The sequence below is a fragment of the Mustelus asterias genome, chromosome 21 (genome assembly GCF_964213995.1).
Source record: "Mustelus asterias chromosome 21, sMusAst1.hap1.1, whole genome shotgun sequence".
Classification (NCBI taxonomy): Eukaryota; Metazoa; Chordata; class Chondrichthyes; order Carcharhiniformes; family Triakidae; genus Mustelus; species Mustelus asterias.
In genome coordinates, this window is record NC_135821.1 from 54,446,459 (window position 1) to 54,463,076 (window position 16,618).

A 16,618-nucleotide genomic window follows, 5' to 3' on the forward strand; every position below is an offset into this window, starting at 1 on the left:
CTGCCAGACCTGCTGAGATTTTCCAGCATTTTCTCTTTCAGAAGTAAACAGGTCGTGGAGCAGTAGAGTTGGATGCAAAATAATGTATATTTTTAGGATTGTGAATGATTATGCACCTGAAACTTTAAGACGTGTTCAATCTCAGGAGACACAGCTGCAGTATTTTTTCTATACTGCTTTGTGGAAACTCACTGCTACTATATGATGCCTCATGAGATGTGAGATGATATTTGCTTTTCATAGTTTTAGACAACTTTGAACCTGTTCCAGAAATAGATTAAATGGAACATGGGTATATTAGTGGCCATATTGCTGAAACTAGTAGCCCAGAGACCTGGACTAATAATCAGGAGGTACCAGTTCAAATTCCACCTTAGCACCTGAAATAAACTCAAATTAAAAGCTGGCATCAGTGGTGACCTAGTCCTCAGAAATAGTCTATCAGGCCATTTAGTTTTATCAAATTCACTTATGCAAAGCTACAAGAATAAAACCTGACAAAGCACCCAGAATCGACCTAGGCATTGGATTTAGCCATCACCTAAGGCACACTAACCCACTTTACTGTATTTGACTCTGCAAAGTCCTCCTCACGAACATATGGGGAATTGTACCAAAATTCAGGGCCAGGATTCTCCCGATCCCACCAGCAGCAGGCATTGTTGCAGATGAGACAGAAAAATCTTGGGGGGGGTGGCCAAAAGTCAACTGGCACTAGGTAACTTGGTCAAATGGAGGGCTAGTATACACACGATGGGTTAAACGGCCTCCTTCTGTGCTGAAACAATTCATGCCCTTATGTTTCTCTGCTGGTCTCTAATATGATGCAGTTGTTTTATTAATTTCAGTACTAAAAATGTATAAACATTTTGTTTTAAGCAATAGCAGGCTTTGTACTTCTCAACTGGTGATTGTCCAATAGATTAAAAGATCTAAGCCTTTAGTCTCTCGATGACCCTTCCTCAGAGCTGTCGAAGAGAAACTAAATGTTAGCCGGCTCTGACCAAGGGTCATCTAGACTTGAAACGTTGGCTCTATTCTCTCCCCACAGATACTGTCAGACCTGCTGAGATTTCCCAGCGTTTTGCATTTTTGTTTTAGATTCCAGCATCTGCAGTATTTTTCCTTTATCTTAGGCCTGTAGTTTTTGAGTTATCCTCATTTTAGTATACACATACACGTGGGACAGGATTTTATGGCCTCGCTCATCCCGAAACTGTAAAACACCGCCCGAGGTCAACGGACATTCCCATGATCTGCTCCATGCCCGCTCCAATTCCCATGGCGGCGGGCAGTAGACTTCGGTGGTATTGTTTGGTTATTAAATCAAAAAGCTAAGCAAATGCTGACAAAGCCAAATATGTTGTATATTTCAAATAATAGTGTCATCTTGGATTAGTTAGAGTCATTATAATAACATATGCAAAATATCCCTCCATCATTTTGAGATATCCTCAGCTAAAAGTAAAAAAGAAACAAACAGAAGAGTAATTTTCACAAGTATGATTTTAATCAATTCATGCTTTTGTTCCTTTCTTTGTCAGTAAACATTTACAGCCTGAAGTGGGAACTTTCTAATTAATTAATAAGGTACATAACAGAATACATTTAGGCACTGACAGCACTACCAGCAAAGAGTTAGATGATCCCTGAAAACAAAGTTAATAAGCTAATGAGACAAATAGTTTACACACATGCGAATGCAGTAGGAGAATTAAACAAATCATTATGATTTTTGAAACATATATTGATAGTTTAAATGTATTTTAAGTTTTGTGTGAATCATTATTCACTTCAGCTAAAAAAAAAAGGTTACCATAAGGGATGATGGTAAAGGCGAAGAGTTCAGGGCCAAAGGTCTGGGAACCCTATAATTAGCGGAATTCTTATCAGGAAGTTTCTAGTGAGGGAACAGATCTTGCAACGTTATGAATAGGTTCAATTCATTGTCAAGACTTAGGATAAGTACATGCTTGGATGCAGGACCACGTGTTCATCCAGGTTGGCAACGATCCGATGGGAACGTTCCACTTTGACTCTTGCAGCAAGTGGTCTAAGGTAACCTGGCAACCAGGAAGTGACTTTAGGCAAGATAGGAGTTAGCGTCCAGATTAAATGGACAAATAAGATATCATTATACTGGATGGTTGAAATGCAATTGGCTGAGGTGAATGTCAAAGATTGTTAGTGATGTATGTATACTAAATGTAATTAATTTTAAACTAATGTAAGGCAGGAATAATTGATAGGAAAAACTATAATTGATCTGTTTATGATCATAAACATCAGATTCATTGGAAAGGTTCTGTTGCTCTATTCCAGAGCTACTTAACCCTTTTGGTGATCTCTGAGCAGCTGCTTGTTGTGTTTTCATTAAATGAATGTTACGTCTTTATACAGAGATATCTGCCTCGTGAGTTTTGTAGTTAAACACAGTATCAGCCATCTCAATTTATCCCACAACACAGCCCTACAAACATCCATTAACATTGAATTCCTCCAACTCTGGCCTATTGTGAATCCACCACTCCTTTCCCCCCATCACTGGTGGCTGTGCTGTCAGCTAACTATGTTCTAAGCTCTGGAATTCATTCTCTGAATTATATCGCACAACCTTTCCTCCTTTAAGAGCCTCCTGAAAACACAATCTTTTGGTCAACTTTTGCCAGTATCTCCTCCTTTTGGTTCCTTATACAGAGCACTTTAGAATGTTTCTTTTTGTTGCAAAAATATATTTTATTCGTAAAATATCCGACAGAGCATTACAAACATTCCAAAATGACTATCGCACAAAGCATATTAATATTCAGGTTCTCTATATACACCATTGCATCATGAGGTGCTTCAATACAGTTAAAGAAACATTACAGACATTTCAAAATAGTCCTTACAAATGGTGCAGAAGTATTTAAAAGCTGTCTATATAGATCAAGTTGCACTCCGAAGTGCTTTAATACAATTGAGATAATGTATAACTTTCACTGTATACATTCAGTTCCTGTATTCAAGACACCATTTAAAGGTAAGTTTGTGGTGTTTATCGTGAGTAGAAAAAGCTTATTAAATCAACATCACATTTCATTATGCGACACTGTGGCATAGTGGTTAGCACTGCTGCCTCACAGTACCAGGGATCCGGGTTCAATTTCAGTCTTGGGTCACTGTCTGTGTGGAGTTTGCACATTCTCCCCGTGTCTGTGTGGGTTTCCTCCGGGTGCTCCGGTTTCCTCCCACAGTCCAAAGATGTGCGCGTTAGATTGATTGGTCATGCTAAATTGCCCCTTAGTGTCAGGGGGATTAGCAGGGTGAATACATGGGTTTACGGGGATAGGTCTAGGGTGGGATTGTGATCGGTGCAGGCTCCATGGGCTGAATGGCCTCCGTCTGCACTGTCGGGATTCTATGATTCTATCTTCCATTTATATTCGAATTGGAAAAGAATAATGATAACAATATGCAGGTCACAGGATGATACTGAACTTTATCTAATCTTTAATTGAGTATCTTCCTTCACACACTGGTACTTTGCTGTAATCGCAAAGCTGACTGTTGCTGACCTTCATATGCAAATTAAACCATTAGACTGATTTATTGCTGATTAACCTCAGGTTGACTTTGACAGATTGGCTTTCGTTTCTGGGAACTTGCTGAACCACAAATTATTCAGAAAGAGGCATTTCGGAACATCATTTCAAATTTTTGTTCATTTTCTTTCTTTGTGTCTTTGATAAGAAAGGACTGCACGAACGCTGTGATCCTCAAATGTCTGTGCTTGTCGAGCCACTTTTCAAATTGAATAGTAATCACAGACTACCTCCATCCCCCACCACCTGACCACTCAATTTAGAATGATAAGCTCTGAATTTATTTGTTGGACATGGGTGTTGCTGGCTGGCCAGCATTCATTGCCCAGGCCAGCATTCATTGCCCATCCCTGGTTGCTCTTGAAACTGAGGTCAGTTGAGAGTCAAACACATCGCTGTGGCCTTGGAGTCACATGTAGGCCAGACTGGGTAAGGGCAGCAGATTTCCTTCCCTAAAGGACATCAGTGAACCAGATGGGTTTTTCCGACAATGGTTTCATGGTCATCATTAGACTTTTAATTCCAGATATTTTTTATTGAATTCAAATTTCACCATCTGCCGTGGCAGGATTCAAACCCGGAACATTAGCTGAATTTCTGGATTAATAGCCTGGCAATAATACAGCAAGGCCATCACCTCCCCCCACTCATAACAGTGGCAGAATTTGTATTTTAGCCCCTTTTAGTTTTAAAATCTCCTCTTTTGAATAAGTTTCAACTCACTTGGCACTCAATGCCACCAGTAGCAACTGTGGATTTAGCTGGTGACTTGCTGCCACTCTCAGCACCTCTCCATGCATGCTCTTTTCCCAGGTGAGATAGCCAGTTCACTCTGTGCTGCACATGATATGGCAGCTGCCATTGTGGACCTCCGGCTTCCCATCTCCCACTCCACACAAGGCCTGCCTCCAGGTGCCTGCCACTCATTCATGTACTGCTTGACTATTTAAGGGAAAATTCAGGGATCTGTGGAATCCAGTATGAGAAACACTGTTCTAACAGACTGTACTAACTTCCAGATCTTTAATAAGACCAGTGGGTTGAGGACAACTATTTCCTGCCACCAATATATAAGGCTTGCGACCGTAATTTCCTTTGCTCTGACCTCAAGCTAGATCATTGGAAGGAGTTGGCAAATGGAGCTAAGGCTTTATCCACAAAAGAAACCAAGGAAAAACTGAACACAACAAGAAAATGAGCCATCCAAGCACACTCTGCTATATCACATAATGGGCAGCTGAAGAGGAACAATGGCAGAGCAAACAGCCCCGTCTATAGGTCAGAGAACGGCAGGTGTCACAAGATTACTGAAAGCTAGTAATAAAGTGTTTTTTCTCAAATGTTCCAGAACAAGCAGATAAACTAAGACCAAGGTCATCCATTTCATACACTTTAAATACCTCCGTGAAGTCCATACTAAATTCAAGATTTCAGGCTGAACCCATATCGAACTGCAATACAAAGTTTATGTGTACTAATGAGTACTCATCAAATTCTGGTCCTGTCATTGTGTACTGCTGGTCATTTACGAAGCTGTAAAGCACTCTGTAACATGATTTATTAAGGAGCCCTTCTTTCACACTGTGAGGGGAGTTTTATGGAGCCCACATGAGTGGGAAACGTGACTTAATGAAGTGGGATGTAAAATTTAAATTTCCCGATGGCGGGTTGATTTGCAGTGATAAAATTAGCGGTGTGTCGAAAATAACGCTGGCCTGTGATGGGTTCATACTTGTAAAACGTTTGTTTGCCAAGAATACTCATTTACTTGAAACAGTTTTCAATAAGGTTTTACCCTTGGGACAAAATCAGTGACGCACAAGAGTCTCATGGCACCTGTTTCACGATTGTTAAAGGGTGGCACCTATTGGCTTTGTGCAGTTCAGTGTACGGTCAGCCTTTTGCCTTGTTCAACTCTGAGGGAGGGGAGCAGGAAAATGGACTCTTGCATAGAGGCTCAGGACCAGTGAGGATGAGTGAGTGGTGAGGGGGCTGTGGTGCAAGTCGGGAACATGGAAGAACAGAGGAGGGTAGAGTTGGAGGCATGGGGGAGGGAAATGGGAAGGCCCTGGGATCCTGATGGGTTGGGACTGGGGAGTCAGGTAGGGAAGAGCCAGTCAAGGTAAGAAAGTCTAATCTAACATTGGAAAACATCCATACCACCTTTGCGGTATGGTGACACAGTGGTGGGCACTGCTGCCTCACAGAGCCAGGGACCCGGCTTCAATTCCTGCCTTAGGCCATTGTCTGTGCAGAGTCTGCACATTCTCCCCGTGTCTGCGTGGGTTTCCTTCGGATGCTCCGGTTTCCTCCCACAGTCCAAAAGATGTGCTGGTTAGGTGCATCGGTCATGCTAAATTCTCCCTCAGTGTACCCGAACAGGCACCGGAATGTGGTGACTAGGGGATTTTCCCAGTAATTTCATTGCAGTGTTAATGTAAGCCTACTTGTGGCATTAATTAATAAACTTTTTAAACTTTGCATTCTCATCTCTTGTGCTAATGGAAGTGTAGTTGGAGGAAAGTTGTGGCTGTGAGGCAGAGCCTCCCTATTTGACTAGAAGGTTCTTTAAAAGGTTGCCTGCTAATGCAGCATTGTCAGTTGATGGTGGGTTTCACCAATGAAAGACTTCTGCTGCAATTAAATTGAACGTATGCTGCCGGCACTTAAAATTTTAGTCATGATCACATGGGAAAAGGCAAAAAGGGAGAAAGAGGAAATAGTGCTCATGTCACAGAATCACAGAATACTACAGTGCAGAAGAGGCCCTTCAAACCATCGAGTCTGCACCAACGCATGAAAGGCCCTGACCTGCCCACCTAATCCCACTTACCAGCACTTGGCCCATAGCCCTGAATTTTATGGCGTGCCAAGTACTCATCCAGGTACCTTTTAAAGGATGTGAGGCATCCCATCTCCATCACCCTCCCAGGCAGCGCATTGCACACCGTCACCACCCTCTGGGTAAAAATGTTTTTCCTCAAATCCCTCCTAAACCTCCCAGCCCTCATTTTTAGCTTGTGTCCCCTCGTAACTGACCCTCCAACTAAGGGGAACAGCTGCTCCCTATCCATCCTGTCCATGTCCCTCATAATCTTGAACACTTCAATCAGGTCACGGCTTCAGGAATGACACACTGTTGATAAAATCCCAGCCTCTGTTGGAAGAAATTAATCTTTGCTAGGTCTTTGCAACCCTACTTCACATGTGGTGGTGTGTTCTAATGAATGATTTCACATTCAAAACAACAGTAACTATAGTATATCTTTTCTGTTTCCAGGTGCTGGGGTGTTAGAACCTTCTATTTTTGGTTCATATTTTCAGATTTTGCAGCCTTTTTAAATATATGACTGCACTTAGTTGCTTGTTTTAGCTGGATTCCAGCTCCTTTCTACCATGGATCTGCATTGTAAAAAGTATTTATTGTTTTCAAGGTTAAAAGTTACAGCAAGAACTGACTCTATAAATGACTTCCATGTTGGTGTAAAATGCAGTGAGATGTAAGCACCATAAAAACGTCCTTTCCTGGGAACATGATTAATTTGATTCCTGTTGTAACTGTCTTTTATTGAATAAATCAGTGATATTGGGAAGAAAAAGTTAATTTTGCAGGGCTGAGTGCTATTTACAATGCCCGGTAGAGTGTCAATTCAAACAAGCGAAAATAAAACTGATAATATATATACGTGTGAATAATCACTTAACAGATGGCAGTTGCCTGCAGCATTTTAGAATTAATTTAACAGCCTCTGTAGGATCCTAAGATCAATCAGCCCTACAGAACAGTATCTCTGGAGACAGGGAGTTCCAGATAATATGCTTCACTCCTAACTATTCTGATCTAATAATTCCCAGTGATTAGTAAGATTTCCTCTATTTATGGAGGGTGAATATGTCTTAGTTTTAGCATTAGTCACCTGGCCTATGAACCGGTCTAATATATTCTACATAGAGAGGCACATGCTGATATTTAGATTTCAGTGTTTATATTGATTACTTTGTCAGATAATATAAACGTGCTAAAATAAACAGATTATAAATGGACTATAGATCCCATGACTGCAATCGTGTGATTAAATCGGGAAGCTTACCTGTTATTTTCCACAGCGTGGAGGCACATTTGCAATTGTGATCCCAAACTGGGTGAATTTGGTCCTCTAAGTGTTGATGCCACCTCTACCCGATTACCAAGCAATACCTGCTGCAGCTGATGCTGACGAGGTCTTCCTGTCACCTTGGCTAGTGGATAGCCATGGCACAAAATATTTTAAAGAGGTCAAAGGGGGGAATTTTTTTTTCAGGTAAATAACTGTGCATGGTGGCACAGTGGCTAGCACTGCTGTCTCACAGTGCCAGGGACCTGGGTTTGATTCCGGCCTCGGGTGACTGGCTGTGTGGAGTTTGCACATTCTCCCCATGTCTGCGCTGGTTTCCTCCGGGTGTTCCAGTTCCCTCCCACAGTCCAAAGTTGTGCAGGTTAAGTGGATTGGCCATTCTCAATTGCCCGAGTGTCAGGGAGGTTAGCAGGGTAAATATGTGGGGTTACAGGGATAGGGCCTGGGTGGGATTGTTGCCAGTGCAGACTCAATGGACTGAATGGCCTCTTTCTGCACTGTAGGGATTCTATGATTCTATTCTAAATCAACAAAGTTATTGTGCTGATACCAATGGGGAAAAGAATCATTTAAATGTTTATTACAGTTATTGATTATTTCCTCATTTTTTAAAAACAATATTTTATTAGATACTCTATGAATGATACAGCTTTCATAGACTACAAAATATAATTATAACTTTTTTACACCCATCAATATTTGTAAACTCCTCTTAACTCTGCTACCTAACTAGTGTAACAACCTGGTCTGTTTCATATCTGTTCCGACATTTGCTGACAATCTTCTGCAACTTCCTTAAGTGTTTCTACCACAAACAATTGTCTAAGTTCTTTAATGTTATATAATCAGAAGCTTAGAACCATAGAACCATAGAAAATTACAGCTCAGAAACAGGCCTTTTGGCCCTTCTTGTCTGTGCCAAACCATTTTTTGCCTAGTCCCACTGACCTGCACTTGGACCATATCCCTCCACACCCCTCTCATCCATGAACCCGTCCAAGTTTTTCTTAAATGTTAAAAGTGACCCCGCATTTACCACTTTATCCGGCAGCTCATTCCACACTCCCACCACTCTCTGCGTGAAGAAGCCCCCCCTAATATTCCCTTTAAACTTTTCTCCTTTCACCCTTAACCCATGCCCTCTGGTTTTTTTTTCCCCTAGCCTCAGCGGAAAAAGCCTGCTTGCATTCACTCTATCTATACCCATCAAAATCGTATACACCTCTATCAAATCTCCCCTCAATCTTCTACGCTCCAGGGAATAAAGTCCCAACCTATTCAATCTCTCTCTTCTGTTCACCCAACTCCTTTCACCTCCAAGTTGTAAGGTGATTCCTGTTTTATGGCCGTAAAACTGCCTCCGACACCCACTCATAATTACCATTGTAAATAATTATAATTGCTTTGGATCTCACTCATTTATTCATATTTATATATGAATATATTCATATTCCTCAGACATTGAAGAGGTTTGTGCCTGCATGCAGCAGGACAATGTTCAGACTTGGGCTCTTAAGTAGCAAGTAACATTCCCAGCATAAAAGTGTCAGACAATGAGCATCTCCAACAAAAAAGAACCAAACCTTCACCCTTTGATACTCAATGGAATTACCATCACTGAATCTTCAAGCACCAATATTAGGGGGGGGGAGCGGAGGAGGGGGGTGGTTACCATTTGCCAGAAACTTAACTGAACCAGGGTTGGATTTTACAAGAAACCACAGCTCCCACCGCCTTAAACCAGCTAAAGAGTCAGTCAGTGGGGAACCCACCAGGTGGCTGCCCACAGCAATTTCAAACTGGGAAAACCATTAATGGCTGAGTGGACATCCTGCCTTTTGAGCTGCCGACCAATCGGATTGGCCAACAATTCTGTGGTCCCACCATAACCAATGGGAGTCCTGACACCTGCTGGGATTACAGACAGTTCCACCATGCCGAGGAGCCCAGAAGTTCAGGGTCGGGGTCTCAGACAATGGGGGAAAGTGGGGTGGGGGCTGTGCCTGCATGGAGTAAACCTCTCCCCATCACAGAAAAAATATCATCGGTGTTTTGGCTTCTTCCAGTGCTATAGCTGAGCTGCAATGAGGTTTCATGATTAGCATAGAATTATAGATTCCCGACAGAGCAGGAGGAGGCCATTCAGCCCATTGAGTCTCCACTGACACTCTGACAGAGCATCTTTACCCAGGCCCACCCATAATCCCACACATTTATCCCACTAATCCCCCTAACCTACCATGTCGTTGGACACTAAGGAGCAATTTAGCATGGCCAATCCACTTAACCTGCACAACTTTGGACTGTGGGAGGGAACCAGAGCACCCGAAGGAAACCCATGTAGACACGGGGAGAATGTGCAGACTCCACACAGACAGTTACCCAAGGCTGGAGTCAAAAGGATTCCTGGCACTGTGAGACAGCAGTGCTAACCATTGTGCCACCTACGTTGTCTTGACTTACCTGACCTTTATCAGGCTTTGCTCCCCTTGGATAGACTTGAGACAGTCAGCATAGTTTATGTTCAAATCTTTATTGAGAAGTTGATACAAAGATCTCAGATTAAGCCCATGGTAATAAGGAGACAGATTGTTCTGTGCCTAGCTCTCTTGGAGCTTCTCAGTGATATTGATGCCACACTTACGTCAAGGTCATCATGGACTCATTCAAATATTCATTAATCTGTTACTCTACGTCTCCCCCCAATTATAACCTCAAACTGTTAGATTATGTTATTAAACTATCTACATTTAACTTCAAACCTTTAATTGAGAAGTATATACAAAATTCTCAGAATAAGCACGTGGTAATCAGGAGAGATTGTTCTGCCAGGAGATCTCTTGGTCATCTAATTGCTGATGTCACAGTTACACTATTAATATCATCATGGTCTCATTAACATATTTATTAACCCATTACTCTGCAATCGGTGATGAGATGAGGCCCTTAAATAGCCATTAATTGGCTTTCATCCATTGAGCGGAGCGAGCTTCTTAGCTAAATAGTGACTCTTACATTAGTATGGAAGGAGGAAATTTCAGCTCCAGAATTCCCCTCAAGAATAGCTATCAGCGATCTTTCTGTGCATGGTCTCTAAAACTGGCAATAAATCAGGCGGCACAGTGACAAAGTGGTTAACACTGCTGTCTCACAGCGCCAGGGGCCTGGGTTCGATTCCCAGCTTGGATCATTGTCTGTGTGGAGTTTGCATGTTCTCCCCGTGTCTGCGTGGGTTTCCTCTGGGTGCTCTGGTTTCCTCCCACACTCCAAAGATGTGCAGGTTAGGTGGATTGGCCATGCTAAATTGTCCCTCAGAGTTGGGAGGCTAGCTAGGGTAAATGCACAGGGTTATGGGTTAGGGCCCGGGTGGGATTATGGTCGGTACAGACTCGATGAGCCAAATGGCTTTCTTTTGCACTGTAGGGATTCTATGGTTCTATGAAATGGGGCAGTCCTCCCTTCTCCCTACTTTAAGTCATTTTTCCTTGTTTGTTGCAAGACTGCTTTAAGGACTAACTGCAGCACTTTATGAGATGTCTGTATCCTATAATTTGTCTCTGACCCCCTGACAATCCAAGCTTGTCATGCTTTCATCACTGGAAGTGATTTGTATTTATTGCAATGGACCTGCCCCACATTATAGTGCAAGGTCATAAGACTCACCACAAGCATGCACATTAGCTGAAGTGTCCAAGTCTATCCCTGCCAACATCATATTATCTGTATAACATCTCACGTACTAGGTTGAACTTATTCTTGTCCTCCATGCCTCCTGCTCACATTACGTCTTGAATGTTTTCACATCTTTATTGAAGAACTTTGAAAGGCTGCGACCTTGCCTGAATTTACTGCTTTTTTTTCTAACGTCTTCAGTCACACTTTGGATCACATTGTAAACTGTTTGCCTGATGTCAGAATCCTGGTAGAATTTATGTAATGTGAATGCAACAACAGAATGAATCATTTGGCTGAATGTCAAACTGTGACTTGGTAACATTTGACTCATCATTACTCAGAATGCAATCAACAAATTAAAGCACACACTTGCCTTTTCTTAATTTGCAACTATCTACTCTGTAGCAATTTAGAAAATGTGAGGTCATAGTTTGCAATATTTGAGTCCTTGCTGGCAAAACAGCATATATGTTGCGCAGCTGTCAAACAGGCTTTTGGTTAGGTTTATACAAGACTAAAGTGTCTATGGCATGGCATAGTCCACCATGTTGTTAGAACTTCCCCATGGATGCAATGGAAAGGTTTCATCTGTATATCATATATCATGAAATCAGAAGCCTCAGGGATGCCAAACCATATCTTTCACCATTGGTGGTAGCACACTCGCCTCTGGATCACTAGATTACAGGTTCAAGTCCCATTCAAGGACTTGAGTACACAAATCAAAGCTGACGCTCCATTGCAGGACTTAGGCCACATTGCACTGGAAGTGCCAACTTTCCGGTGAGACATTAAATGGAGGCCCCATCTGCCTGCCCAGGTGGATGTAAAAGATCCCATACGACTATTTTGAAGAAGAATAGGAAGTTATTCCTTGGGACCAGGCCAATTTTTATCCCTCAATCAACATTACGAAAAACAGATGATCTGGTCATTATCATATTTGTGGGAGTTTGCTGAGCGTAAATTAGCTGCTGTGATTTCTTTACAACAGTGACCACACTTAAAAAAGTACTTCATTGGCTGTAAAGTGTTTTGAGATGTCTCAAAGTGACTGTGAAATATACAAATGCATGTCTTTCCTTTTCTTTTTGGCTTTAGAAACATTTAGAAACATTGTGGGATAAATAGCAACCAAGGCAATCTTCTTCATATAATCGTCGAATTCGACAGCACAGAAGGAAGCCACTTTTCCCATTAGGTCTGTGCTGGCTCTTTCAAAACGTAGTATAGTAGTTCCACTTTCTGACTGTTCCTCTAAATCGTTCCATTTTTTAAAATCTTAATGCCCTTGTGAAGACTATGATTAAATCAGGCAGTGCAATTCATGGCCTAACTATTCATTGTCTAGAAGAAACATTTTGTTATGTCAGCTGTCATCCTTTTGTCAATCTCATTACATTTATGACGTCTTATTATCAACCCTTCAGTCATTGGAAACAATTTCTCCCTATTCAGGAAATGGTTGTATATAAAGCAGCTGATAGGAAGGAATAATTCTTGGAAAAAGTGAATCAACCGTGTATAATTTCTTTTGGAAACTGTATTTACATGCTCTGTCTGCAGAAATAGATAGCATTGTTTTGGAAAGGAATTGGATAAGCCAAAGTCTAGTGGTCTTTTGTAGCATTCGTCATGGCTGCATTTTTGTAATGTTAGTACAGCTTGCTAAGTGTGAAATAAGGCAATTGTAAAAAAAACTTTGGCAGATTAAGAAGGGCGTCATTTCACAGAATGATACAGAAGGCTACTTGGTTCATTGAGTCCATGCCCACTCTCTTCAAGAGGAATTTAGCTAGTCCTACTGCTACCCTTTCCTGTATTCTTGTGGAAATTTACCCTACAGGTGCTGATCCAATTCCCTTCTCAAAGCCATGATTGAATTTACCTCCACTGCATTCCAGATCGTAAGCATTATGTAAAAATGTTTTCCCTCATGTTGCTTTTGGTTCTTTGGCCTAACACCTTAAATCTTTGTCCTCTGGTTCTCAACCCTTCCACCGAATGGGAACAGTTTCTTTCTGTATGCTCTGTCTACTCCTCATGACTTTACACCTAAATCAAATCCCTTCTCAACCTCTTCTCTGAGAAAAATGCCTTCACATCCTTCCTAAAGTGCACAGAATTGGAGACAATATTCCAGTTGAGGCTGAAACTGTGTTTTAATTAGGTTCATAATAACTTCTTTGCTTTTGTACTCTAAGCCCATTTTATAAAGCCCAGAATCCCATTTGTCTTTTAACCATTTTTTCAACTTACCCTGCCATCCTCAATGATTTTGGCATATATATCTTCAGGTCTCCTGTTTCTGCACTTCTTTGAAAATTGTACCCTTTATTTTATATCGTCTCTCTTCATTCCTCATACTGAAATGTATCACTTCACAGTTGTCTGCATTAAATTTCATCTGCCACATGTCTACCCATTCCACCAGCCAGCATAGAAAAATCTTCTTCATAAAATCATGGAATTCTACAGCTTGGAAGGAGGCCACTTGGCCCATTGAGTCTGTGCTGGCTCTTTTTCCACTTCCCGAATGTTCCCCCAAATCTCTTCAGTTTATTTTAGCTAATTCCCTTGTGAAGACTATGATTGAATCAGGCAGTGTAGTCCACGCCCTAAGTATTCATTGTGTAAAATAAAAATGTCATTATATGTCTTCCTGAGGTCTATCACTATCTTCCCTACACTTCACAATAGTTTCAAGTTCATGCAATCTGCAAATTTTGTGATTGTGTGTAATGTACTCAAGTTCTTCACATCAAGAAAAACAGTAGGAATAACTTGTGGGAAACCCCACTGTATAGCTTCCTCAGGTCTGAAAACCAACTGTTCACCACTGCTCTGCTTCCTGTCAATTAGCTTTATATTCATGCTGCCACTGTCCATTTTATCTCGCAGGCTTCAACTTCTCTGCCTATTATGTGACACTTTATCAGTGCCTTTTTGAAGTCCATATACACCACATCAAGTATATTAGTTTCATCAATCTTCTCTATTACTTCACCAAAAACTCAATCACGTTAGTTAAACAAGATTTGCCTTTAACTAATCCATGTTGACTTTCCTTATTATCCAAGTGACCACTGATTTTATCATAGATTATCATTTCTAAAGGTTTTCCCAACCATCAAAGTTAAACTGACTGGCCTGTGGTTATTGGGTTTATCCGTACACACTCATTTGATCAAAGGTGTAACTTTTGCAATTCTCCAGTGCTCCAGCACCACCCTCATGTTGAAAGAGGATTGGAAGATTATGTTCAGTATCTCTGCAATTTCCACCTTTACTTGCCTTGGTATCCTTGGATACACCCCATCTGGTCCTGGCAACTTATCAACTTTAAGTACTTTGTCAATTTTTAGCCCTTCTTTCATTACGGCTTTGGCAGCATCTTCTTCCTTGGTAAAAGTAGATGCAAAGTATTCATTCAATGCCTCAGCCATGTCCTCTGCTTTCATGCTCTTTTAGTCCATACTGGGTCCAAGCCCTCCTCTTGCCACCTTTTTATTAATTATATGCAAAAATTAGACCTTTGTATTTCTTGTTAGCTACCACTTTCTTCTTATGTTCTCTCTTTGCCTCTGATACAGGGAGGCACTTCTCCTTCTGAACTTTGGAATTTTCTACCACTTTCTTGCTATTCCTTCGAACTTCCTATGTTCACCACTTTCACTTCTGTTATCTACCTGACATCTGAGAAACACAAACTTTCACTCCTTCATCTTATGCCCTATCTCTCATCATCCATGGTGCTCTGGCTGTCTTGCCTTTATTCCTCCTGGGATTGTACATCAATTGTAACTGAAACATGTTCTCTTTCCAAGTCACCCATTGTTTGGCAAAGCTTTACCTGTCACTTTGATTTCAATTTATACAGGACCGTTCCCTGAAATTGGCTCTCCTTCAATGAATCTAGAATTTCCTTGTCCCTTTCAATAGCTAATTTAAACCTTGTTATACTATGATTGCTGTTTCCTAAATGTTCCCCTACTGGCACCTGATCTGCTTGACCAATCTCACTTCCCAGAACCAGATCCAGCAATGCATCCTTCTTCATGGGGTGAAATATACTGATCAAGAAAATTCCCCTGAACACACTTCAGAAACTCGCCCCTCTTCTGCCCTTTACATTATTATTATTCCACCATATATTGAGACAATTGAAGTCCCATATTATCTCTACTCTATAGATCTTGGTCCTCTCTGTGATTTCCCAGGAACTTCACTCCTCCACATATTTCACATCAGTTGCTGATCTTTCAAATTCATCTAATAATGATATGGCACCTCGATTGTTTCTTAATTCTAACCAAATAGATTTTGTCCCTGACTTCTTAGGGCATCCTCTCTCTTGCATGTAATATTCTTGTTTGCGAAGGAAAGTACTCTTTCACTTTGTGCACCAGAGTCATTAAATAGCATATAACCTGAATCAATCTTGTCTGCTCTGTTTTAGCAATGTGCTTTAATCCCAACTTCAAGAAAACACTTTGGGGGCCATGCAAAGGTCCATTGACCTTGGGTGGGATTTTCCAGTTTTGAGGCGAGCATGGCCGGAAAATCCCGCCCTTTGTATCATAAAAGAGTTGCTTTTCCAATGTAAAATTTTGGTCATAAAGCTGAGGCTGCCGATTTAGTGCTCTGAGCCTATATGCACTTGGAACTGAGATGCAAAATAGTTGCCCTCATGTCACAAAAGAATGTAATAAATAGGAGCAGGCCATCTGGTTCCTCCAACCTGCTCTGTCAGTTAACAAGATCATGGCTAATCCTTGACCTCAGTCCATTTTTCCACCCGATCCCCTTTATACTCTTTGAGCCTACAAATATCTTCATCCTATGATTCTGTGCTGCAAAGAATATTGGGTTCCAGAGCAAAGAGGACAATGTGCCAATCCATTCTACTTTGAACACATTTTTTGAATTATTCTGTATCACAAATTATTGAAAATATTATGATGAACTCCGCGACTACTCCATGCTTGCAAGATTTTATTTATGAGATTGTAGTTCCTCTCATTTCTTGTGACTGTGCATTGCTAATGTGGTGCAATAGAGCAACTTGCGAACAAAAACTGTCCAAGCCCCGTCACCAAGCTGTTACAAATATAATGCTGTTAAGTATTGAAACACTGTACTGTGCAAACATCTTGTAAGTGAACTATGTGGCAGTTATCTGTTTCAATCACAGCATGAACAGATGGAGCATAAAATAGGATAGGATTTATACTTATATTGATA